This window comes from Hyperoodon ampullatus (genome assembly GCF_949752795.1).
Source record: "Hyperoodon ampullatus genome assembly, chromosome: 15".
In the NCBI taxonomy this organism is placed as follows: domain Eukaryota; kingdom Metazoa; phylum Chordata; class Mammalia; order Artiodactyla; family Ziphiidae; genus Hyperoodon; species Hyperoodon ampullatus.
The window spans coordinates 70,960,682-70,988,664 of NC_136928.1; the positions used below are offsets into that span (position 1 = coordinate 70,960,682).

General features: G+C 46.4%; 1 protein-coding gene across 1 annotated transcript in view; it reads right to left on the minus strand.

Moving 5' to 3' along the window:
• Positions 1 to 27,650, minus strand: part of KLHL29 (kelch like family member 29) — a gene marked incomplete at its 3' end in the record, with an annotated part of 307,756 nt that extends 280,106 nt beyond the window's left edge. The window contains exon 1 of the mRNA XM_079720794.1: positions 27,307 to 27,650. The remainder of the gene's footprint in view (positions 1 to 27,306) is intronic.
• Between the last annotated feature and the right edge of the window lie 333 nt (positions 27,651 to 27,983).

Sequence of the window (27,983 nt, forward strand, 5' to 3'; positions counted from 1 at the left end):
CCTTGGAGATCTCTCCTCCTCCCACAGTCTTACAGTCTTACCATTTCTGTTAATTTCTTGCTTTTTTAAAATTTTCTTTCAAAGAGAGGGCTAGGATGTTGCTTTCTCCCACAGCGTCCCCTCCAGAGCCGCCCACCCTCCAGCCGAGCCTCCCTGCACCCTCCAGCCGAGCCTCCCTGCACCCTCCAGGCGGGGAGCTCACTGGCAACTTTGCTCGTGCCTTTGGGATCCACTTTGTCGTCTCTCTCTTGGTGAGACGGAGAACAGCTCATCTTCGCGCTCCTCAGGAGCACCCTTCAAAGACAATTAAGTCCCTCCTCAGCCTCTTTCTTCTGAAATGAAATTATCCCTAATCCTTTACCCTGTCTTCAAGAGCCCTGTTTTCCGGTGCTTTCATGGAGTGGACTCCATCTGACGAACACCACAGCTGGGAGGGCTGAGGAGCTCAGAGGTGGGGTTCGCAGGCATCTAGGAGAGCAGCAGCCTCTTTTCGGATCATTCGAAAAGTGAAATCACCTGTTTACAGCCTTGGTTCCTTACCTCTTTGGCCGATGCCATCTCACCACACAGCAGGGCACCCACTCCTCACCTGGAATGCATGAGGAAGGGTGGGAAACCATACAAAGGGAGGGAGCGTAGCTAGGACAAACCCAGGGCCTCGAATGCCAAGTTCAGAGCACTGGATTTCGGTGGAGAGCAGCGGACAATTTAAATAGGGAACTAACGGGAAAATTAGCAAGCATCTAGGGATGAGCAGTTGTACATGCCCATGAATCTGTGCCTTTCCCTGGTAGGTCAATGGTTTCCTTCAAGGTGGGGACCAGGTTATTCTGAATTCTGCCTCCTGCAGTGGTATAAACTCAGTTTTGGCATTGGAAAGGGGGTGGTTTATTTTGGGGGGGAGGTGGATCTTAACAAGTGAGTGGGTAATTACATGAAATCCAATTAGCAACCTCTCCCCAATAATGGCAGTCCTGGCTCCGTGGAGTGGAAAGACAATATTGCAACAACCATGTCCATGGGTCTGGAGTGCTCGGCCCTTGGCCACGGAGGAGAAGATCACACAGCATGTGGGCATTGCTAGGACAGAAGCAGTAGGCTAGGTGCCACCCAAGTGCCTTCCCTGGCCACGGGCTGGTCCCATGGTTGGCTTCTGCATGGAGATGGCCTCTATGGCCAACTCAGGGGGAATGTGATTCTGCAGATGAATAATTTTTACTCACAAATGATCCCTAACACAGGGTTGAGGAGTCGCCTTGATCTGTTTAGGAGCAAAAGCCTTATAACTCAGCCACACCCTCCAAGTTCACCAGACCCAACACCTGGCAGTTCAGCCACTTCATTACCTGCATCCTGGGTCTCACCTTTCCCCAAATGAAATAGAGAACTGCAGGCATTTTCTTGAAGGCAAACAAGAAAATTGCCCAAAGAACCAAGTAATCTTCAAATGTCAAAAACATCCAGTGCATGAATCACTCTTAAGTAAGAGCAAAGTCATTTGGCAAAGTGACAAGCAGTGGTTTACAGCATTAAAGGTGACTTGGAAACGAACAGTCAGAGGCAGAGGGAGAAGGATGTCTGGGCCAGCCCGAAACAGCCATCTCCCCCGACAGGCCCAATACCTGCCCATTTTCCCATTTGTGAAAGGGCACTCGAGCTCCGAATTTCTGGAGGAGGAGACAAGTCATCCTTGGAGCGTCATGTGGACCCCAGACAGCCTCCAAGACCTGAAAGAAGAGTTCTGCAGCATTGCTTTTGACTCCTGAGCAGAAGAGACCTGGGCAGGTGCTCATGCAGTGGCCCGAGCCTGGTACCCACCACCTTCTCCCTCTACCAAGTGCAGGATGATAATCTTCTGAAAGAAGCTGTGAAATCCTTTCATTCAGTCCCAGCTGCTCAAAAGAGCTTCAGAAATACTTCTAGTCCACAATCATCTCCACTTCCTCTCATTCTCACAGTGTTGTCCCCAGCTCTAGGGGTTGCAGGCCCTCTCTCCTCAAGACGACGGACTTCAGGTCCTACAGCCTTTCCGCAGCCTCGGAGGGCAATTCGGATTCAGTGCGCGCAGCTGCATTTCTATGTGCCGGTCAAACTTTGAGTCTGCAGTCCACGGCCTGTGATGCTGACCCCATCTGCCTTATCTCCAAAAAGCTTCTGGACTCCTCACCTTCCTCTGCCCCCTGGTGCTCACAACCAACTGGGCTGGGTGTTTAATAAAGGGCAGATGAGAGCCTGGCCCAGGAATCATAAACACTGCCTGGGACCTAAGTCAGAGCAATGGCAGGGATTCATTTCTATCCCTTCTGTGAAATTCCTCGACTGTTGACCAGCTCTGAGCAGATCCATGTGTGAGCCGGCTACTCCGTGACCCCACTGCACCTTGATCCCTGGGTCTGTTTAGAGGTGCTGGAGGAAGCCCAGCCCGAGCTGCCTTAGGTCAGAGCCCTCTGACATTTCCTAAGGAGCCTGGAAGTAAGGCATGCCTAAAGGGAACTAAAGGGCATTCCAGGGAGAACGTTGAGTCAGAAAACATCCCTGACTTACATTTTGGTGCCTCTGGAAGGTTATTCGTTATTAGATTGGGCCCAAGCACAGGGCCTAAGTGACTCAGATAGGAACTTACCGGTCTCAATTCTGCCCAAAAAAAGCCCAAGAAGAGCCTCAGAACCAACCACTCAATGGTGGGGATCTTGGGAGCTGCCATTTTCATCTGGGAAGTAGAGGAGGCAGTACCTGTTAAGACTCCAGTGCAGCCTTTCGTTTCCCAGTGCGAGAAGAAGGATATTTTTGTCTCATCTCCTGACAGCAGGAACGGAGAAGGCTGAGAAAACTCTTCTGGCGCACACAACGAAAGGAAATCCGGCCGAACTGCCACTCTCTTCTCCAGGGCCTGCATTACCTGGAGGCTGCTCACCTGGGCAGCTTAGTCATCACACACCCCCATCTCCCTGGATCTACCCCCATTCCCCGGGCCCGTCCACCCCAATCACATGCACACCTTTCTAACACACATATGGTATATTCCCGTCATGGAAACCATTGCACATTTCCCAACTACCTCCTCTGACCCCAAATGCCTTCACCGCCCCACCCCTGCCCTTGGCTACACGTCACACTCACCCCAGCCCTTTCCTGGCTCCAGGGAATAGGCTCGTCCCTCTCTTGGCCTCATATGAGATTTGGGACATCCTTCTATTTTAGCATTTGTCACATCAACATGATAACCCATCTCTTCTGTCTTTTGTCTCCTCCCCTAGACTAAAAGTTCCCTGGGAGGGGTATGACTATGTCTGGTCACCATTTTTATTCATGCTACAGTGTTTGGCACACACAGGCATACCCCGTTTTACTGTGTTTTGCTTTACCGCGCTTCACAGATATTGCATTTTTTTGTTTGTTTGTTCGTTTTTAACAAATTGAAGGTGTGGCAACCCTGAGTCCAGCAAGTCTATCAGCATCATTTTCCCAACATTGTTTGCTTACTTCTAGTCTCTTTGTCACATTTTGGTAATTCTTGCAATATTTCAAAGTTTTTTCTTATTATATTTGTTATGGTGATCTGTGATCACTGATCTTTGATGTTACTATTATAATTGTTTTGGCATTTTTCAACAATCAAGTACTTTGTAATGAAGGTATGTACATTTTTTTTAGACATAATGCTATTGCACACTTAATAGACTACAGTATAGTGTGACATAGCTCTTACATGCACTGGAAAACCAAAGAATTCGTGTTGATTCGCTTTATTGCAGTTTCTCTTTATTGCGATGGTCTGAATTGAACCCACAGTATCTCTGATGATGCCTGGAGTAGGTGTTTCATAAATATTTATTGAACGTAGGACTGCATAAGTGATCTTAAATTGAAACAAACAATGTTCTTCTTGGCTCATGTAACAAAATGATCGGGCAAGGTACTTTAAGGCTCATCATTCAGAAACAAGGGACTTTGGGGAGGAAAGGAAGGCTCAGGACAAAAAAGGGAGGGGGCAGGAGAGACCCTGGTTCTATCTTGTTACTCAGAGATTCACCCTGAAGGGCGGGACCTATGAGCCTGGAAGGCAAGCAAGTTCACAGATTGCCGAGATGTGTTTATGCCCTTTTTATTAAATCCAGTGTTGACTCAGGCACATGGTGGAGGATACACAGGAAATCTCCTCCATAACTTGGAAAGCACCGTCTCTGGAAGCCAGCACATGGTAGTAGCAGTGGGGCCCAAGTGGCCTAGGTCTGGCTGCCTGGCTTGTCCCTTAGGTCTAAGATTCTTCTTCCTGAATCTAATTCGGATGGTGCCTCCAAATGTACGTCTCTGGTCCCGATCTCTCCTCTGAGCAAGAGCCAGACCCACATGTTTAACTGCTACCACTGCCATGTCTCACGAGGCCTCACACCTGGCCCTAAAAAAACCTCAATCTTCTCCAACACACCTGACCCCCTCCCAGTGTTCCCAACCATCAATACGACCACCATCCATCTGTTCCTCAGACCAGAAATTTTGGTGTCACCCTTGAGACAACCCTCTCTTTTATTCCCCCATATCCCACCCACCACCGAGGCCTCCCACCTCCACCTTTTAAGTGTCTCAGACTCATTTACCTCTGCCCACCTGCACCATCACCTAAGCCCCAGCTGCTGTCATCAATTCTCACCTGGACTCTGGCAACCATCCCCTAACCGAACCCCATATTCTTCCTCAGCACTCTTCAGCAGGTTCCCGCATGGCAGCCAGGGCCATCGTTTAAAAAATGCCATTCCCGGGACTTCCCTGGTGGTCCTGTAAGACTCTGTGCTTCCAATGCAGGGGGTGTGTGTTTGATCCCTGATTGGGGAACTAAGATCCCACATGCTGCATGGCACAGCCAAAAACAAACAAACAAACAAACAAATAATAGTTCCCACCTCTTAAAGACATAGATATGTCAAGTGTTGTAGGCTGTAAAGTGTTTACCACAGTGCCTGGCATAAGGAAACACCCAATAAATGCAGATATATATATTAAAAAAAAGACAAATATTTATTAACAAAATACCATTCCCTTGCTTAAGAACCATCGAAGTCAGGCAGTATTCTTGCAATAAAGACAAAGATCCCATATATGGCCAACAAGATGCAGCCTGCTCTCTCTCTACCTTATTCTCTGGGTTCTTCCTGGACCATACTTGCTCTTGCTTTCTCAGCTCCAGCCTCTCTGGCTTTCCCTCTTCCTGAAAAGTGTCATACTCTCTCCTCTACTGGTTACAGTCCCTCTGTCTCCTCTGCCTGCAATGCATCATCCCCTCCCCAGCTTGACCGCCCTTTAAATCCTGAGGTCGACCATTCCTTTAAGTCTCAGCTCAGTCATCACCAGCTCCCTGAACCCAACATGCAGTGAGGCTCCAGGTAACAGCCCAGTATGCCTTCTGTCTGAACTCCCTGGTAAATGTCTGTCTCCCCCACTAGACTAGAAGCTCTTTGAGGGAAAGACTCGGGCACGTTCCTGCTCACCGTTGAGTTCCAACGCCAGGCACAAAGGCTGGCACACAGAAGGCACGCAGATATTTGCTGAAGCACGAATAATGGGTCTGGGTTTTACTGAGGGAAGATGCATTGCCTTACAGTGTGGCTTCATAGGAGATAGTTACAACATAGAGGACTTGGGGATGGCAACATATTCCTTCAGAGGGAGATTTTCAAGTGGGAGAAAAACAACCTTCTCGAACTGGCATAAAAATCAAAGAGTAAAAGAAGAGTTATCCAATGGAGGAAACGCACACCATCCGTACATTCACAAGCTGTCTGTGCGGGGATGTGGGGAGATTCCACCCACACCCCCAGCCATATGCTAGGGAGAAGCCGGGGAGGAGAAACCTTTTCCTTCCCCACAACCGATAGAAAGCCTTAATTTGGAGAAGACAACAATGTAATGAGAGTTCTGCAGACCTGCCGAGAATCAAGTGCCTAGACACTACAGTTATATCTCTGGCCAGACTTCTTTTTTTTGCTCACTTGGAGGGGTTGTCTGTGTGCTGTGAATGGAGATCTTGAGTGTCCTTCAGGGCTCAACAATGGGACAAGTAGTGTCTGACTGTTTCTTCTTATTATTATTTTTTTTTGCGGTACGCAGGCCTCTCACCGCTGTGGCCTCTCCCGTTGCGGAGCACAGGCTCCGGACGCGCAGGCTCAGCGGCCATGGCTCACGGGCCCAGCCGCTCCGCGGCATGTGGGATCTTCCCGGACCGGGGCACGAACCCGTATCCCCTGCATCGGCAGGCGGACTCTCAACCACTGCGCCACCAGGCGCAGTTTCTTTACACTCCAGTTTGTCTGGCTGTGAGTGTACATCTGGGTGAAATTAAACCTAACATCAGTAACAGCAGACTCTACCCAATTGGTCTGAGACGTAGGCCCAAGGCTAACTCCTGCGATGTTCTTTATGACAGGTCCCTCCCACCCCCTCCACGAGGCAGGGCTGTGAACCCCAGACTCCTAGCTGAACACTGAGCCCTTCAGCACATCAGAGTCACTACAGCTGCCCATCCTTCAGGAGAGGCCTACAAGCATTGCATGCTGAGATGGTACGCACCAAATAAATTCTATTATGGACTCAGGCTTAGTGTCAGAAAGAAATTTTATAGAAATGGTAGATAGGACACTACGAGATGCCATTTTCCTCCAAATTAATACAGATTCTTAAATATGATAATATAAGCTCTTCCAGATACTACTGGTTGTAGATACAATCTTTTGGTAAAATGATCAGCATGTTTGGAAAGCCTTACAAAAGTCCATTAAAAAGCTCAATAACCTGGCAAGATACAAAATAAATACATAAAAATTAACGGCTTTCTCAGTAATAAATAACTCAGAAAAATACAGAGAGATCTCACTCTATCTGTATGTAGCATCTAAGAATGAAATTTCTAAGAACAGTGCAGAGCTCATATGAAAAACACCACAAATATTTACAGAGAGATATGAGAGTAAACTTAAATAAACAGAATACGAGAGAGTAAATGGAATAGCATGTTTTTGAATGAGCAGACTCAATATTGTAGTCAGGATGTCAATTCTTTATAAATCAATTTATAGACATCATCTAATTCATATGATATCATGTAAAAAAAGTCAACAAGAGATTTTTTTAGCATGTTAAAAATGATTCTAAAGTTCACCTGGGCTATTAGATGTGTTGGAGATAGTAGCTAAACATATTTTGGAAAATAATAACAATGTAGTTGATTTGTATACCAGATTTCAAAACACAATATAAAAGCATCTGTAATTATAATAGTGTGGTATAGCACTAGGTCAGAGAGAGAATGGAACAGAATAAAGCACCTGGAAACATGCCCTAGCTAAAATAAGGACTGAGTGTTTAAGAGAAGTAGCATTTCAAACTGGGAGAAAAGAAAGATCATTCAATAAACAGAACTGGAAGGATTACATAACCATTAAGAAAAAAGTTAAATTCCTACCTTACATCTTACAACAAAACGAGATAACTTAGAACAGGATAAAAATTTGAATCTATAGAATGAAATCAAGACACAGGTAGAAGAAAATGTAAATGAACAGATATCTAAAGCCAGGTTAGGAAAGGATTTTCCAGGCATAAAAAACCGAGAGGAAACATCAAAGTGAAAGAGGCTGACAAATAGGACAACAAACAAATGGAAGGGTTCTATACAATCAAGAAACCATAAATGGATTTAAAAGACAAATGACAAACTGGTAAAAATATTTCTAACATGACACCAAAAGGTTAATGTTCTCTGATGCATAAAGAGCTCTTATAAATCAATAAGAAAAGATGAATATAAATAGAAGAATAGGCAAAGGACAGGAATGTCAATAAACACAGAAACAAATGCTCTAGCCCACAGGTAATCAAGGGTGTGCAAACTGAGACCATGAAGAGACTGAGATAGTTTCAAAAACTGTAATAGGTAAGCGTTGGGTAAAATAGGTGTTCACGTGCTATTTATGGAAGAGTTAATAGGCGATGTGGAGGTACAGATCAATGTCTTCTGTATGTTCCTACCTCTGATCTGGTAACACCTCTTCTAGGAATTAATTTTAAGGAAATAATCCAAAATGTCTGCAGATATTTATATTCAACACCACCTGATTTCAATGTTATTAATAATAGCAAATCATTCTCTAAATATCCAACAATTAGAAGTTAAATAAAATATGGCACATTCATATAATGGAATATAATGAAATGCAGCCTTTTAAGATGTTTTTGAATGTATAAAGACAATGGAAAATCAATACAAGGTTAAGACAGAAAAAGTAGGAGATAAAATGATATATATTATAGTACAATCCCAATTCTACTCAAAGTGACAAAAAATGGATTCTGAAATGTTAACTGTTTTTATCTCTTGGTGATGAGATTAGGCATGGTTTTTCTTTTTGCTAAAATTTTCCATAAAGAACATTATTCTTATAATTAGAAAGTTATATAATTTTAAAAGATCAAAGCTTGGTAATTCTATTTCTAGAACTCTATCCAAAACATTCTCTCCTGTAAATCTCACAACCGCCCCATAATGCTGGTCCTAGTATTTCCACGTGACATGCGAGAGACAGAGGCCTGGGTGAATAACGTGATGAGCCTGATGTTAGCCTCGGTCTTGTCAGATCTGTCTGACACCAAAATTATGAAACAAAATGATACACAAGAGGGTTATAATAGGAGAAAAAATGTATACCTGCTGGGTGGAATGTCTGAGTAAACCAGTTTGCAGGCATGACGAAATACCATGTAGGCATTAAGGATTGATGTTTAGGAATCACTTTTAATGATGTGGGAAACTGTTCTAAAGTTTAAAAAAGCAAGATCCAAAATTTCATTTGCAACATGGCCCCATCTATTGTAAAAATGCAAAACAAAAGGAAGACTAGAAGAAAATACGATAAAATATGAAGAAAAGCCATCTGTAGACAATAGGGTTTTAGAGGTTAATACCTACTTCATTTTGCCCTAAAATACTACACAATGGGTGTTACTTTTATTACCAAAAATGTTCCACATTAACTGAAAAAAAATGAACATGCCACCCATTATGATCCTCTTCCTCATACTTATCTATACTTTAAGGCCAAGTTGAAGGCTCACCTCCCCCACGAAGCCCTCCTTGATTTGCCCAGCCCATTCTGCTCTGACCCTTCAAAATATGTCTTTAAAGTTGAGTTTTGACTCCTGGCTTCAGGAACTGTCACATGGGTCTCTAAGGGCATCATAGCTCTTGTGCTGAATTCTCTACCAAGTATCCTAGAATCCCTGGGGTAGGAAGCACACCACCACCTTCTGCTTTTGTGTCTTAGGTGTGGCTGTGAGCGGGGCAGGCTTGTGGAACTGATGTCAACAGAGCTGCCATTACTGTACCTTCTGTAGCTTGGGCCTGTCTGGGGACAGGGGAGATGATTACCATGAGCAGGACTAGTCCATGGAAAATGAGAAAACTCAAGAGTATGTAGTGAATTTTCTAAAACACTAAGTTCATTCAACTCTTCCATATTCTGGGATTATATCCTTCCTACCCTTTGGTGTTAAAACATTCAGTTGTTCTTTGAAATGATGGGGTGGAGTAGATGGTAATTTAAAAATGTTATTTAACAAACTAATAACTGGCAACTTCATGTTGCTTCCCCTATTTTCATCATGTTTCATGGTCCGTAAAATACTAAACATTGCAACTAACTTTTCGGAAGAAGGGAGCTTAAAGAATTTATTACATTTGTAATCTAAATAGTACTGGTGCCCATTGAACAAAACTAGAATATTATTTGTTACCATTCAGAGAAGTATTCTTAACTATCCAGTCCCATATAGCTACCCCTTTCCTTTTCCCAATTATTGTCCCTCATAGCATTTAAAATTATCTAGATTATATTCCAGTATTTGTTTTCTTTTTTAATGCTAAGTCTCCCTATGGAGAATGTATGTTCCACGAAGACAAGGTCTGAGCTTGGCTCATTGTTGACACACATAGTAGGTGCTCAATTAGTATTTGTTAAATAAATAAAGGAAGGACCTTGGAGCAGGAAAGGGTAGAGGACTTTGGTCGGAGTCTTAAAATACTAGAAAATCAAATTTGGTACTAAAGTCATTGATGGGTTACATACCTGTTCGGGACCTAATTATAGCTGGGTACTAGCTATACTAGCATGTGGTATCTTGTATCTGGAGAAAACTCTTGTAAAGGTTTCCTTTAGTGCCCAGTCATTCTGGGAATAAGACATTAAAAACAGAGTAAACCCACTGAGCAGAATTCCTGGCCGGTAGCACTGGCAGGACATATTCAGTGGGAACATACATACAACTCAACTGCAAGCAGCTCTCCATCTCCAGTTGCTGATTAACACTCTCCTTCCCCAAGGCCTCTCAGCTTCTCTTTAAAAACAAATCATTTTTTACAGTAGTTGATGAGAAAATGCCCTCTTGTGGGCATGACAGTGGACCTCCTCGATAGTGTCAAAGATTTCTGAAAACGTGGTTATTGAAGAGAACTCCTTCATTAAAGATTTTTTTTTAAAATTTCAAACATCAACCCTTTGTTAAAGTGAACATGCATTTTCTAAAAGGCCATTAAACACTCGATTCACTTCTGCATGTCTACCTCAGCAATGCAAGTTCTGATCATCTTGAACAGCTTCGTCACAAAGATAATTATTCTCCTTTCTAAACTTCTGTATGATCTGCTAATGACTGGGTGGCTTTTTTTTTTTTTTTTTTTTTTTTATCATCGCCCAGAATCTGCCTCCTTTCTGCTCCCAGGAAACCATCACCTGAGATTGACAGGCAGCAATTGAAAATAATAAAATTATGTAAGAGTAGCTTGTAATCACCAGCATTTCACAAGCAGCAAAATGCATTTCGCTCTGGCTGAGGAAAAGAAAGTTTCTTCCTCATTTAAAATCTGTATCAGAGGTAAAGCCTTCTATTAAAACACAATTCTTGGTACACTTAGAGCCTCTGGCAGACTGCCAAAGAGACGATCATGGAACTATTGCTGCAGAGAAGCAGGCCATCAAAGGCCTGGAGGAGCATCCTGAGAAAGGGGCAGTCTCCAGAATTCTTGGAGGGTTCTGCTCAGTCGCCCTCACCCCTCTGGCCAGGCTCCTCTGCCAGTGGAAACACATGCATGCACACACATACACACACACACACACACCCCTTTCTGGAGGGGTATGGGGTAGGTAAACATTCAGAAAATCCTTCCGTCTTTTGCTCTACACTTACTTACACACACACACACACACACACACACATTTTGGGTTTCTTCTTTCCTTTCTCACTCCTTTTTGTCCTATGTAACTGACATCATCATTATTATTAAATTATAAACCCTGTGGCTCAGGATCTGGTTAATTGCAACCTTTTTGCTGGATGTAATTTACAGGGACAAGCGACCACTTGGGGGCACAGTTATTTGAGAAGGCTGGCACTCAGCTAGCATGCAGCAAGGCAGGCTTTTCAGGTTTGGCATCTGCTTTAGCTTGGTTGTCTCTGAGAACCCCCCAATCTTGGATCCTGCTGGAGCCCCAGGATGGAACAGAACCCTGAGAGAATTGTTCATTTAAGGTGAGTCTGAGATTCACTGTGAAGAATATTATATATGGGATTATATGAAATTATTTTGTTCCTTCCTCCCTTTAAAAAACTGGTTGTTTAAAAATCTCTTCCACATTGTGGCCTGTCCTTTTCGTGTTTTCATCAGTGTTTGTGTGGGCGTGTACACAAACACAGTGCTCACTATGAAGGTGGCAGGTGGCGAAAATTAACCTTATTAGTATAGTTAAATTTCTTTCCCCTGTTAAATGTTTTTATTCTTTTCCATTATGAAAAATATGCTGATTTTTTTTAAAAACCTATTTTTTAAATAGACAAATTTTAAGTAGAATTTTAAAAGGAGAATAATGACTACTGTTAACATTACGGCACATTTTCAGTCTTTCGTTCTATGCTCTTCTTTTTTTTTTTTTTACATACTTGACGTCATAGTATATATATAATATGTCCCTGATTTCTTTTCATTAAGCAAGTTTCCTTTTAAAAAACGATTCTCATGATAAACTCATGATAAAGTCACTCTAAAAATTTTGCTCTCAATGCCCAAAGAAGTGTTTTGTATTTTTCCTTGTAGTCTACTGATCAGGAGAAAGGCAAGGAATGCTCTTCAGGCCACCTCTTTGCCAACCCCACCCCAGTACCCAAACATGTACTCTGAGGACAGATTTTCCCCTGAGACAAACCGGGCTGTGTCAGTGCATCACTGGGCAGAGGGGAGACACAAACCCGGGTCGGGGGAGAAGACAGTGGAGGGGGGGTGCGCACAGGCAACACCCGGGAGCCATTCCAGGCTGCGCTTTCACCAGTGACCCCAAGCCCCGGGGCCTCCAGATGAGCACATAGGTTAGTGTCCTGGGAAGATTCGTGTGTGGTGCGCAGGAAAAATGGAGTAAAGATCATCTTTCATGGCTCAGATTTGAATGCACAGTCATTTCACATCCTGGTGAAGGGATCCCTTATCTAGTCACACATTTTAGGAAATCATCCCTGCTTGCATGTGACAATAACCAAGGCAGAGAGAGAAAATTCCCTGGGGTTTGCACTCTTTCACCCAGCACGGCTTGAAACAGCACAGGATTCACAGGAGAGGATGCCTCACCCAGACCCGCCGCTCCCACCCCTCCTTGCACACTCGGGATGCTGTTTCCATGTTCTAGGACTTGGGGTTCCAGTCCCAGCTCCGCCTCTCACTGGCATTCCCCTGCTCTGGGGCTCACGTGATCCAACTGTGACACGTGCCCAGCACTGGCCTAGGCTCTTAGAGGAAAATCAACAAAGGAATATAAATGCAAGGTGAGGCAATCAATCCTCCAGAAGCACACGGTCCGCTGGGGACCCCTAAGAAGCGTTTACCTGGAGAACCTGGGTCACAGGCTCATCCCAGAGGAAGCCATGAAGGATGGGCAGGATCTGAACTGGGCAGAGAGATGGACAAGCCTTCTAGAGATGGAAGAGGAGAGGGGGGAGCCAAGGGTGGCCTCAGCCTGGCCAGAGTGGCTCCTCGGCCAGCTGACAGTCCCTCTGTCCCCAATGCACCTTCCTCCTCTCCAGCCACATCAGGGGCTCAGTCCCCTGTGCCCACGGGTGGGCGGGGACGACTCATCAGGCCCTGGCTTGCTGAGATGGGCTCCATGCCCCATTCCCCTGTCCCAGGAGCATCAGCACCACGGGCTCTGGCCAGGGAGCCGACCACACAGTCCCGGGGCTCACAGGACTCCCAGCTGTGCCACCAACACTTCTCAGAGGTGAATTCAGAGCAATGCATCCTTTAGAAATCACAGTGCAAACCCAAGCTGGCCTTCCCAGCTTAACTCTCACAGGGGAGAGTAGAGTTGTTAGCTGTATTGAGCTTGTGAGATGGTGGACTGGGACAGGGGTCCGGGGTGTTCAAAAGGAGGCACCCGGATGGAGGGAGGGCGACCATCACCAGCACACCTGCCCTGGGAGGTTCCCCCCCTCAAATGCCCTGCTCCAGGGGGCTTCCCAGCGACCACCACACCCTCCTCGGCCCGTGTTCCCACAGCTCTCCACTGGAGGCAACAGTTCCAGTTAGCACCCCGCACTCTCCAAGTCATGCGATGAGGCATGGCCCAGGAATGTGGACACAGGGGAGACAAGGGAACTCAGCTTTCACGCAGATGTACTTTGTGTGCATTCCTGGAAGGCAAGAATGACCTGCCCCCCGCCCCCACCGCCAACCTTACAGTCCTGTTACGGGCAGTACGTAGGGCAGCAAAGCTATTATTAGTGTCATTATATGAGGTGGCTATGTTCCAAGAGATGAAGTAACTTGCCTAGGATTTCGCCATTTCTAGGTGGCCCTGCTAGGATACTGAGGCCTGACCTCCCTAGCAGCAAAGGCCATGGCTCGTGAGCACAAGGCCTCACTGCTACTTCAGGAGCTGAGATGCTACCCAGAAATGTGGAAATGGGGGACACTGATCTCAGAGTCAGACTGCAGACTCACTGGAGAACGGGTCACAACAGAGAGGGCAAGGTCACTGTAAGGACAGCTCTTGCAAGAATAGCTCCTGCGCTACAGTCTCAGACTAAAGGCATTCACTCGGCTGCAGAAAGAACGTGTCAACCAGCTCTGAGGCTGCAAACCAGAGAGGAAGGGGCTGAGCTGGGGAGTAGTCACCCTAGTCCCTACCCCCTGGGATCCGGTCAGGTGGCCGCCTGAGCTGGGGAGGTGCAGTCACTGCTCAAGGACACTGACCTTTAAGACCATCCGCCAACTTCCTGTCCCCAGGGCAGAGTCACCAAGCAGCCTCCGGATAAGAGACTCAGCTTCCTGTGTGATGCACCTTCAAGGGAGAAATCTGTCCAGTAGCGACACGAGCATCTGGTCCAGCGGGTGCCATACTTTTAGTGTCAATCACCCAAATGCCAGGACCTGGAGACTGTTCAACTCCGGGTAAGCTGCCAGTCTCGTAGGAAACCCCCCTGCACTGAGAGCTTATATTACAACGCCAATCTGTGGGGACACTCCCAGGTGGCCAGCTAACCTCCTCACTCGCTGCCAACACTCCCCAAACACTGCAACACTCAGTGTCCATCCACAGGAGAGTGGACACACCGACTCCGGTACACACCACGGAACACTACTTAGCAATAAAGAACGAACTACTGGGGTAAGTGTCAAGATGGATAAGTGGCGCCCGAGGTAGGCTAGTGAAGCCAGAGGGCACCAGAGTACACACCACATGCTTCGGTTCATACAAAGTCACACAGCAGGCAAAGCGCATCTCTGATGACAGACATCAGAAAATGGTCAGGAGAAGAAGAATTGCTTGGAGGGGGCATGTGGGAACTTGCTGGGGTGACGAAAACGTTTTACATCTTGTTTTGGATGGTGGCTACACAGGTATATACAGTTATCGAAACTCAGTGAACTGAACACTTTAGATCTGTGGATTTTATCGTATTGCTTCATTATACCTCAAATAAAACACATACATACATACAATGCCCAGCGAAGGGCAAGGTACACAGCAGGTGCTCAAACTGATGAACTGTTGAAGTAAATGCCTTTTTTCCCCCTAAGCAAATTGTTTAAAGAATTTATTAGGAGAGCCAGTTTGGAATATGTTTAAAAGTCTTTTTTTTTATTGTGGTAAAAATATATAACATAAACTTTACCATTTAAACCAGTTAAGTGTACAGTTCAGCAGCATTAAATATAGTCACACTGCTGTGCAAACATTACCACCATCCATTTCCAGAACTTTGTCATCTTCCCAAATTAAAATCGTACCCACTGAACAACAGTGGGTTGTTTAGTGGGTATGGTTTTAATTCCCCACTCCTCCAGCCCTTGGCAACCACCATTCTATGTTCTGTCTCTATGAATCTGACAACTCTCGGTGCCTCACAGATGTGGAATCATACAATATTTGTCTTTTTACGACTGGCTTATTTCACTTGGCATAATGCCTTCAAGGTTCACCCATGTTGTAGCATGTGTCAGAATTTCCTTCCTCTTTGTAAGGCTGAGTAATATCCCATCGTATGACTGTATCACATTTTACATATCCATTCACGCATTGATGAACACGTGGGTTGCTTCCACCTTTTGGCTATTGTAAATACTGCTGCTATGAACATGGGTGTGTAAATATCTATTTGAGTCCTTGCTTTCACTTCTTTTCGGTATATACCCAGAAGCAGAATTACAGGATTGTACGATAATTGTATATTTAATTTTTTTGAGGAATCTCTATACTGTTTTCCTTAGTGATCACACCATTTTATATTGCTATGAGCAGCACATAAGGGCTCCACTTTCTCCACATCCTCACCAACACTTTTTTTTTTTTTTGCGGTACGCGGGCCTGTCACTGTCGTGGCCTCTCCCGTTGCGGAGCACAGGCTCCGGACGCGCAGGCTCAGTGGCCATGGCTCACGGGCCTAGCTGCTCCGCAGCATGTGGGATCTTCCCGGACCAGGGCACAAACCCGTGTCCCCTGCATCGGCACGTGGACTCTCAACCACTGCGCCACCAGGGAAGTCCCCTCACCAACACTTTTTATTTTCTATTTTTTAAAAATAATAGTCATCCTAATGGGTGTGAAATGGTATCTCATCATGGTTTTGATTTGCATTTTCCTAATCATTAGTGGTGTTGAGCATCTTTTCATGTGCTTGTCGATGATTGGTATATCTTCTTTGGAGACATGTCCGTTCAAGTCCTTTGCCCATTTTTCACATCGAGCTGTTTGTTTGTTTGTTGTTGAGTTGAAAGTAAATGTTTCATTCGTAACTTTGTGCAGGACTGAGAACCCAGTCTCGCCCTTCCCACCGTCACATGCTCAGTCCCTAGATGTCAATCTCATGTCCCCGTCCCTACCCCCAGTGGTCCCTTGGTCGCACAGAGCACAGGAGCCAAGAGTCAGACAGGCAACTGCCTGACCCTTTTCCGAGGACCAAGGAGATTATACCTGGCCTTGGTGTCTAGTCCAGATATCAAAAAAATGTTTCTGAAGACCAGACGTCCTGAGAGGCATACCTGGAATAAAAACAGCTGACAGTTACAGCTCTTGGATTGTGACTTCACAGTTCAGTGAGTACCCACCCCAGCCCTGTGACCTCCCCAGAAGTCCTCACCAACAAAGAGGGCTTTTTGTGCTTTCTGCAGAATCTGGGAGAGAAGTTTTAAATTCCTAGGTGGGAACCTGAGCAGGGTGGTGGCTCTGGAATGCCCTTTTCACTCGGGGATGTGAGGGAGAGAGCATGGGAGAGGCAGGGGCTGTCACCACAGCCCATCTGGAAATGCAGGGCTGGAGCCCTTGCCACAGGATAATGGTTTGTGTGGCTTTATCTTAGCCCGAGCTGCTTTCCTATTAGTTTCCCCACTGCTGCCTGTGACCTTCCCCTCACGTCCCAGTACCCAATCGCTGGTGTCTTCCAGGTCACACAACCCACATCCCCTCCCTCCAGGAAGCCCCGTGGGCTTCTACACTGTCAGACCTCTCCCCCAGGGGTGCCAGGGCAGACCCTGTTGGAGACCTGGGGCCAGTGAAAAAAAAAAGTCCCTTCAGTTACAAGAGAGGTGGTGAGTTCATGAGGAGGAAATAAGTGACTTCCGTGAAGCATGGTTTCCATGAAAATCATTCTTCTCCTTGGGGGCAAAGGAGGAAATTTTAGATCTTAGTGCCATTTAATTGTGGAAAAAGGCAGTTTTCCCACAGGGCATGAAGCAACCCAGGTACTCCTCTTTTTTTTTTTTTCCCCTGTAATGTGTTGCCATAGATCAGTAGATTGAGAAGCTTCAGAGCTGCTACTTGGCACACCTAGGTTTCAGCAAGAAAAAGGTTCCTTTCACAGTTTGAATATTATTCAAGTTTCGATGATTAAAGCTGGTTGGAACAGCATGAAACGAATAGATTACAGCACTCCACTTACAGCAGGCTCTTTGCTAGCAAGATCAGCCAGACACACTTGCTGCACGCAGCCTCCGGGTCTCACTAATCCGGCTTCCGAATGCGGCACTGACACTTCCCAAATTCGGTGGCCCTGGCTTTCGGTTTGGAAAGCCAGAATCAGAGTATGGTCATCTTATAGGTCTTCAGATCAACCAAACAAGCTAGTTTCGTGGCAAAATAGCCTACCCCAAACAAATAAGCTAATTCAATGGCAGAAATAACCTACGCATGGCTCAAGAAGTCAAAACAGTGCAGACTTGCAACAAAATGGCCTCATACGAATGTGGGTATGAGGTTCCTGAGCTAAGACCCTGAAGCTCTCACTCAGCATCAGGGAAGCGACTGGGGATGCACATACACACAGAGCAGACGCCCCTCTTCACAGCCCACCCAACATGGTAATCATTTTCTGGACAGAACGGATCAGGCAGCTCCCCCCGCTGCAGTGAGCACTGATGGACTGGCCAAAATCCAGTCTGCTTGTTGTCCCAAAGGTGGCAACGTTGGCCTCACTGATGAGGGGTTCTAGATCAGAGCTTTAGAAAATCACTGCACGTGCTTTGGCAAGACAACTGCATCTAGGCTCCCACGCTGCCCTCTACCCCTATCTGTGGTGAAAGACCAGGTTTGGGGGTTTTATTTGTAGCTCCAATCTGTTAAGAACCGAAATGTGGTCTTAGCATGCACGACTGGACCACAGCTCACACCACACACTGCTCTCTCGGCAACGCACGTGGGAGTGTGACGTGGCCCCAGACTGGTCCACACCTTCAACGAGAGAAGCCCAAGGATCATGCTCTTGGCTGTCAAGGCAGTGCCAAATGCAACAGAAGTTTCTAAATGCTTACTCCCGTTTTATCTTGTCTCAGACTGGTAACTGATTTGCGGTCTGGCAGCATGAGGACCAGGGCTAGAGTAGCATCATTTTCTACTGGCCTGGATAGCCTGGCCAGCAGCAGCAGTGCCCAACCTAGGTGCCCGGGTGGAACTGCGTGGATGCCCGTGGTAGCATTCAGGGTCAGGTTCTTCCCCCGTGGTCTCTTTCCGAACTTCACAGGAAACTGCTGGACTAGACCCTCACTGATCTTCTTCCACCTGCTCTCCACATGCCAGGGGCTTCTGAGTTGGCTGGGGGCTCATGGTCGGGGCCACATCTCAGGGCATCTGAACAGTGAGCACCCAACATGTGTAAAGTCCAAGGCCAAAAGACAAAGCTGGTCCTTGCCTTCAAGGAGGTCGTGATTCCCAAAATGAATCCAGAAATAACCACTTGTTCACATGATTTGGAGCAGACACCAACCCACCCATACACGTAGACAGCAGTTACAATATGCCTGGTGTTGTTCTAAGCATTGTAAACAGGAAGCCATTTAATCCTTGAATATTTGATTCTCATCCATGTAAGTCAGGGCACCCTAAGAAGCCTTCTGACCACAAGGATAAGTAGTCAGTTAGACCTAAGCCTTCAAGATAAACTCAGAATCGAACTTTTGTTCAGTTTACAAATGATGATGGCAGTGAGTTTAAGTGTGAAGGAATTTGAAATCATATTGACGGGTCTCACTTTCAGGTTTATTTCAAGGCTTAAAATAAAATTAGCTGGATCTCAACTTATTATGTCAACTGTGGTAATCAGTGAGCAATGTGGCTAAGTGTGTATATATTGTTATTTAAATAAGCAATTTATATTCTGTATGAAGAGGAATACTGGCTCTCCCCCTTCTTTAGAGGTTGACAGTCGTCTGGAGGCCAGGCTTGTGCATTCCTTTCACCTACCCCCCAGCCACCCGTGTTTGTTGATCTGACCTCAGGCAAAGGCTCTGTCTCTCTAGAACTCATCTGCAAAATGGGAATATTGCCACCCACATCACAAGGTGAGCAACAAAAGAGATGCCGCATGAAAGGAACCGTTCTCTCATTGTACCTGCTCAGTAAACAGTTACTGGGTCTATACTCGTTTAGAAGCTCCAGGAGATGAATATATCATTAAAGTTCCTAAGGAGGCTAAGTTCAGCTGCAGTTTTGATCCGAAAGCAAATGCTTAAAGTTGGAAATTTGAAAAGAGAAGATAAAAGAGAAAGGTAAGATTTTGTTTTGTTTTTTAAAATGCACGTTTCACCTTTCGCCACTACTTCTCAATGTTGCTAAATATCCAAAAGGAAAACAGGGATGATCTGGCAACTGTTAGGTCTCTAATTTGGCCTAAGCTTTTGCTTTTCACAAGACAGACAGTCCTCTTGTCTGTTCGTGCTTCATCGTCCCCACCACTGGCCCTGCTTCTAAGAGCTTTGCAGGGATGCCTGAAGAAACAGAAAGCCTCCTGCCTGATTTTACCTTGAGGGGAGAAACAAGCTCAGGAGTAAGGAAGCAGGAGGTGGTGGGGCGGAGCCTCACCCTCACCCAGCATCATTTCCTGTGGGATCGCTCAGTTACAAGTTCAATCAAAGGCATTGCAGCCATGCCTTTCTCCCAGTGCATCTCAAACTGGAGAAGTCATTCCTTGCCTGAGTGAGGGTTAGAAGAGATAAAACAGGGAGCAAACACATCTTGTGGTGTCCGCCCCAGGTTCTGTTCACATCCTCTCATCCATCTCCAAAACCAACCAACCAACCCGCCCCCCCCCCGCAAAGAATTCAAATAGGACAGAAATTGGAAGATACAGTGTTATTGCCCTTTCATAGTGGTCTCTATGATTGCAGGGTGTTTTATTTTCCCTTAAAACAATGCTTTTGTTTTGAAATGCCACAAATTAAAAAATCTAAGTGGGGACACACCTCACGAGGAAGTGTAATATGAAGGACGGACTAGGATGGACTTTGCGTCGACTCTTACAAGCGCCAAATAGATTCGAGTTATCACTGGAACGAAGAAGCTCCAAGAATATTAGTCTTCAAGTCTCAAGTCATAAATCCTAAAAGATTCCATTTAGATTAGTTAGAATTCATCAACAAGCATATTTAATAGATGTATGCCCAAATATAGCATCTAAAATTCCACACAATGAAAAACCATGAAGATACAGCTACACAGCTAACTGAGTGAAAAGGAACTCCAAAAAGTAGCCTTTGATGTCTATTACCTGACACATTCTCTGGGCATAAATTTATCCAGGCAAATAGTTTTACTATCAAGTTTTGTGCCAAGCACTGTGTTAGGCACTGGGATTCAAAAGTGAACACACCCAGATCAGTCTTCAGCGGTCCAGGATGTATCCTTAATCCTCTCTACATCGTTTCTACTCCTTACTTCACTATTTAGTTATTACACTGGCTCAACATGGAAACAGCTGCCATTCAAACATCTAAAAGTTTTTCTCCTTAGCATTCCAGGAGATAGAGGAAATGGAAGCAGGTAAGCAAATCCCAAAGTACTGTGAATGTTGGACCTGGTCAATATTCTTATTAAAGTTCACGTTCCCTCTAGTAGAATTATTTTACTTAAAATGTTAATTAGCACAGACAGCGCAGTACCTGATGCATAGTGGGCAGCGTGTGGTGGTGCAAATGCATCGAGACCCAGTCTGGAGTCTCACACCCGCCCCACCATACACACACCGAAAAGACAAGACAGACTGGTAGTTGACGGATGTGGGTTCAAACCCAGATGTACAATTCATGGCCTTGGGCCAGTTGATTACGTTTCTGAGCCTCATCTTCATTTGCAAAATGTGGATAATCCCTACCTCTCAGCGTTGATACGAGGATTAGAGGTAATGTATGTAAAGCACTAAAATATAGTGGTCAGCCATAACTGGAAGCTATTATTATTATATTATTGGGGCTTGATACAGGTCTGGTGATTGAATAAGAGATTAGCTGACCTCTAAAATCCACATCAACTCTAAAATTATGACATATGAATTAAATAAATTCATAAATTTGAATTAAAATTCATAAATATGAATTAAAAGTTCATATATCAAATCCACTCAAGGATATTTTTAACTATTGTAATTGTGATGCAAATCTCGTTTCAGGATAAGACCTGCTAATGAGACTCACAGAATACAATGTATTTATATACACCCTGGCATATTACGAAAACATGTATGATCAAATTTAACAGGATAGGTGTCTATGGTTTCTGAGATCTCCAGGGGTTGCTGCTGCCTTTTCTATCACAACTACTTGACCGAAGTTCTCCTTTCTAGAGCACTTCTCTAGGCCAGACAGACACTGTGATGCAGGTTTTACCGGAGTTATCTTGGCCACGATTATTCCTTCCATTTTCATAAAAGAAAATGGAGGCATACTGACATTAAGGATCTTTCCAAGGTCACACAGCTAGTAGGCACAAGGCACTGGCCTTCAACTCTGACACTAAGCCCATGCCTTTACCCACTGTGCCATATCGCTGCAACTCAGGCAAGCCCTAAAAGCAAAACATAAGAGATTGGAGAGACTTGTGAGGAAATGTACCCACAGAAAAGGAAGAACAAATGTCAGTCACATCTACTGCATTCTTCCTCTGACTGTATTCTGTTGACTACATGTTCACCATGTCTCTTAAATAGAGGATCAGTGTAACATATCCATGTAAAAAGTGGGAGAATCCAGCAATCCCTCTTCTGGGTATATATGGAAAAGAACTGAAAGCTAGATCTTGAAGAGATATCTGCACACCCATGTTCATAGGCATGCACTGTAAGATTTCCCCTTACATGAGATATCTAAAGTAGTCAAATGTATAGAAACAGAAAGTAGAATGGTGGTTGCCAGGGAATGGGGAAGGGGGAAATGGGCAGCTGCTGCTTAATCGGCATAGAGTTTCAGTTTTGCATGATGAGAAAGTTCTGGATATCCACTGCACGTCAATATAAATATCAGCACTCCTGAAATGTACACTTAAAAATGGTAAAGATGAGGGCTGCCCTGGTGGCGCAGTGGTTGAGAGTCCGCCTGCCGATGCAGGGGGACACGGGTTCGTGCCCTGGTCCGGGAGGATCCCACATGCCGCGGAGCGGCTGGGCCCGTGAGCCATGGCCACTGAGCCTGCGTGTCCGGAGCCTGTGCTCCGCAATGGGAGAGGCCACAGCAGTGAGAGGCCCGCGTACCGCCAAAAAAAAAAAGATGGTAAAGATGATACATTTTATGTTATGTGTTTCTTTTTACCACAATTTTAAAAAATAAAATGGCAGAATACATATTTGTATACATGTGTGTATATATACATATTTTATATATAATGTATTTGTATATGTGTATGTGTATGTATATACATAACACACGCATATATCCTTAAAAGAGTCAGTGATTTAAAAATTTCAAAACTCTAGAAAATAATTACAAAAAATTGACACCTGTGGGGCCAATGACAGCCATCAAATGTTTGGGGAGCTGACCTCTTGGCCCAAACCAGATCACTTTCACAATGCTCAACCATCCCTGTTCTAGTTTCTGAATCATCAACACCTGCTGCAGAGTCAAGAGTCTGAACCATGTGAATTTCATGCAGATATCCTCTCTCATGGGAAATGAGAAGTCTTCCCTTTCCCTCCCTAAAGGTAGAGATGCCCCAAGACAATAAAGTTTATTTCACAAATAATTGTGTTGCTACTTCCAATGATCAACCTACCTCATCTTTTTTTTTTTTTTTTTTTTTGCAGCTTCAATTTCCCTGTTTTCAAGTGATTTCCTTAAAGAAAGCAGAGACTACCTTTCTGACCTAGGACTTCAGGAAAGTAAGCGGGTAGCTGTTGTAGGAAGAACCAGAGTTTGCTTTCAGAGTGATCTTGATCTCAGCAGGCAGGTAAAAAATTCTGACACACTTTTCCTTCTTAACCAAAATTATTCAGGATATTTTTTTTTTTAGCATGTTAGGAGATGAATCCCGATTTCCTGAGTAATAACAAACGACCATCCTCTGCATAAACTACATTCTTCCAGTTTCTAAACATTTGGGTTTACATGTGATTTATCTGTCTGCAAAGAGATTTCTTTTCTTTCTTTCTTTCATTTTTTTGCTGCGCCGCTTGCGGGACCTTAATTCCCCCACCAGGGATTGAACCCCGGGCCCCGGCAGTGAGAACACTGAGTCCTAACCACTGGACCACCAGGGAATTCCCTGCAAAGAGATTATTCTCCAGTCATCCTACATGGTTTCTGCTTTGGTTTAGCCTCACCCACCACAACCAAAGGCTGGATTTCTTATTCATGGTGTTTATTCCTCCCCCTACCCCCAAGTAAGTACTTAGCTGACCGATTACAGAATCACAAGATTGGTTATAATTCCGTTTCTCCATCTGACTTTGAACTTAAGTGCTCCAATTATTTTGCCTGATCCTAATAAGTCAGTAGCGTGCTAATGCTTGCCTTGATATTTCTGAAATATACAGGGTGTGATTAGCATAGGACTGCATCATTAGAAAGCAAAGTTGAAAGTGGGTGAGCAAAATCATCACTCGCATTTAAGCAAAGCTTCCTGTTCAGTGAACTTACAATGTTACAATGATCCTAGAGACACTACATGCTGTGACTAAACGTATATCGTATTCAGAAAAAGCCTCAGATGCTCCACAACCTTCTGTCTTTGGCTACTACTGGATGAGAAAAGATCCTAGGAGGACAGGCTTGTTCCAGCACACAAAGTCCAGAAGTCTGTTTAAGCCAGATATAGCAGAAGACATAAAGAATCCTTGAACCATAACAGGGTAGGAGGGGAAAAAAGGAAGGAAGGAAGGAAAGAAGGAAAGAAGGAAGGAGGGAAGGAGGGAAGGAAGGGAGAGAGGGAAACCTTTAGTCAATTCTGCTGGGTTGGATTGACATCTCCAGGCCATAAAGTGAGAAAGCTTTAGGGTAAGCCTGCTGGAAGAAAAAAGAAAAACAAACAAAAAACCCCCATGCACACACACATATCAAATGAGATGCTAAAAAACTACATTAGCATCAGTGGTGTTATTTGAGTCGATTAAAAAAATTTAACCCTTTTATATCTGTGTGCAACCAGGAATAGTGTAAACTTTTGGGACCTAGCAGATAGAGAGAAAAAAAAGAAAACGCTTTAAACTGGAAATGATTTGCAGCCAAATCAATTGATAAATGAAAGAAAAAAGATGGTACAACTGAAACTGATGCCAAAGATTTATAAGGTTGACTAAGTAAACAAAAATGGAACAGATCACCATGGAAATGCATGAATATTGAAATAGGCAAGATCTGAATACACTAATGATATGCCTCACTTAGACTGACAGGTGTTGATAACAACTGTGACAATCCACACCAACATCCACACTTCTAACATGTTTATTCCTAGAAAACACGGGCTGGATTTAAAGGTTCCTTTTCTTTTAGAAAATAAATTTTCTATTCTTAAAGGGACTAACTCAATTCTCATCTACTTGAAAAGCAAAAAAGGTTTTATCCATTTGCTTTTTGGATATGAGGAGCTGCAGTTAGCAGAAGTCATTCTCTTGGGCTCTACTAGTCTTTGTTCCAATAAACCTCTCACAAAACTGAATTCTCAGTCTTGTTTATCTCCCGCATTGAGTACTTGAAGTATGACCACCACTCATTAGAAGCATAATTAAAAAGACACAACCTAGATTCCTCGCTTCCGTCACATACACATGAAAACCAGTAACCCTTAATCTATTTGTTACCATGGCTACCATAGGATATTTTATTTCAGTACAACTCTAGGTATTTCGTTTGGATTGTTGCTTGCAAATGAAAGTTGGAGACTATAAATTTCTGTTAACTGTGCTAGAAATGGAGAGACTGAACAGAAGAAAATGTTTTTCTCAATCATGGACAAATACGGTTTATAAGATGCTTGTGCAGAAAAGTTATTAAAATTGGTTAAATACATCAGCCCATAAACCAATTTAAATGCCATTAAATTCATATAGAGTTTAAGGGCACATGTGCTAGTAATTCCCTGATTTATAGCAGGATGATAAATCAAGTGCAGTCAGAACAACGTACCGGACGGAGACTATATTCACCAGTGGCACACAGCTCCATACTAGTATAAATGCCTAGAATATGTGACTACTCAAATACATGCATGCCAACCAGCCTTTAAAGTATTCACCTGTGAATTATCCGACGTTTTGGCCAAGAGTCGGGATGAACAATCGATAAAGTTGTTCATCATGCCCTCCCCCCACAAAAAAGAGTGAAAAAGTAGCTCTTCACTCTCCACTGTAATTTTTAAAAACATCACGAATGAGGTGGGCTAATTAAATCTGCTGTCATTCATCCTAAACCGAAATAATTCCTTAAATCTGCCCTCCCAGGGCTGAGTTGGAGATAAGACCGCATGGCAAGAAAAGGAACTCTGTAGTGAGTAGACAGATGACTTTAAAGCGACTGAAATTAGGGTAAATACAGCTGTAACCAGGACAGATCTGTCACTGCAAGAGGAGTCCGAATCCCAGCATAGCTCGGCTGGCGAGAGGCTGGAGCCTGCAGCAGTGGAGCCTGACTTTCCCTGAGCTGACGAAGTGGAAGTTTCGCGGGCAGCAGCAGATCGGCGTCCTCAGCGGTCCTGTCCCTCCAGCGCCGAGGTCTCGCCTAATGCTGCATAAATACCTGCGTCCACGATTCGCCCCGGGCGCGCCGCGGCGCAAGCACCGTAGAGAGGAGAGCGTTTGCAGAGCGGCAGGGATGGCAAAGGCGGCGGCTCCCTAGGGACCCGCGGGGGGCCCCACCAACTGACCATGTCTACCATTGGGTTCCAGAGCTCAGGAACGACAACTGGCTTCTCAGCTAGCGGACCCAGGCATCCGAGACTCGCGCTTTGGCCCCATCACCGTTGGCTGCAGGCAGGCAGCGCGTCTCCGCCTTCCCCAGCCAACGCAGACCCGACCTGCCCGGGATCTGCCTCGGACCTATCCGGGCTCTCGACTCTGCTCTCCCGGGCGAGCTCTCCCCTCCCTCGGGGCCCAGAGCCCGCACTGCCCAGCGTCCGCACCCGCGCCGCGACCGCATATAACCCTCGCGCTCTCGGCTCGCTCCAGGCCACAGAGACCCGGACGTGAGCCCTCTGCCACCTGGCACCTCCCGCGGCAGTCGGGGCGCGCGTCCACACTCCCACATTACACATCTCCCCGTCCACACTATCCCGCACATAAACAACCCCTCCCCACCCAACACCCATCCTAGCCGCTTCACCAGCCCCGTAAGCTCTCCTTTCCTCGCCCCCCCCAAACACGCCGGCACCCACAAGGTGTTAAGGGAAGGCGGGTCACAACAAGGTCTGTACGGGCTTTTCTCCCTGTGGTTTTCACGCTCCTCTACCTCGAAAGTTACTTGGGATTGAGTGAAGAGACCAGGTCCCCAAATGCGGGTCTGAGGACGGGAGGCGTCAGAAACCCCAACCTGGCTTCTTGCTGCACAGAGGCGCGCACCTCCCCAAAGGCCGGACGCGTGGCCGTCCCCAGGGTCCAGCCCTCCGGTGCCTCTTCCTGGCCCCCAGCCCGGCTCGGGCCCTGGGCCACTCAGGGGAGGTGGCTTGGAGAGGGACGCATGCTGTCGGGCCCAGCCGAGGAGCTGCCTCGGCTGGGGGGTCACACTCGCTTCCAGCGCCCCCTACCACAGCGACATTGGCCTCGGGCAGCCCCTGTGCATACACACCCGGGGGCAGGAAGTTTCCCCCCCCCTCGCCTTTTTTCCCCCCTGGAGCAGCGCAGGCGCAAGGGCTCCTGCAGCCTTGCGAGTCCAGACGCGGGAGGCTCCTGCCGCCGCCGCCACCGCGGGAGCCGAGCCCGGCGTTCCGAGTACTCGGGCCCCGCTCCCAAGCCCGGCCCGGCCCCACGCAGCCTCCAGGACCCTGGGTCCCCGGCGCCGCATCCTTGGCGCCCTAGCCTGGCTCTTACCTCCGGCCGCGCGGCTCTGGCCCCGGTCCGACGCGCAGAGAGCCTGGGGTCGCGAGTGGGCGCAGGAGGGCTGATGGATAGGGGACGGCGCCTGCGGGTAGCTGTAGCTGGGGCCGCTCGGGTCCTGGCCGGGAGAAACGGATCCAGGTCCACCTCCTCGCGTTCCTGCTCTCCGCCTTCTCCCCCTTTTCCTTCTCCTCCTCCTCCGCCGCCGCCTCCCGGCAGCCCAGGAAGGATGCCCGAGAGAGGGAAGTCAGTCCTTCTGCCTGTCAGCCTGTGCGGCTACGCGCGGCGCGGCGCGGCTCTCACCGAGGCGGCGGCGGCGGCGGCGGCTCCGGCAGCATCGCCCCCCCACTCTCCCCGCAGCCGCGGCGGCCGCGGGGCTAGGGTTGGCTCCGGGCTCGGGGCTCGGGCTTCGGGCGGGGGCTGCACTCAGGCGCGGCGGCCGCCGGGACTGCGGGCGGGCCCTGCGGAGCCGGGGCCGGGGCTGGAGCTGCAGCTAGATCCGCGGCGGCGGGGACGGCGGCGGCGCGGGGGCTGGCGCGGCCGCGTCGCGGGGACCATGCTCCCTTCTGGCTCGCTCCGCTCTGGGTACCGTCTGCTTTAGCTGCTAGGGAGGCGGGCTGCGGCGTGCAGCCAGGGGCGGGCGGAGCCAATCACGGGCGCCCGAGTGGGCG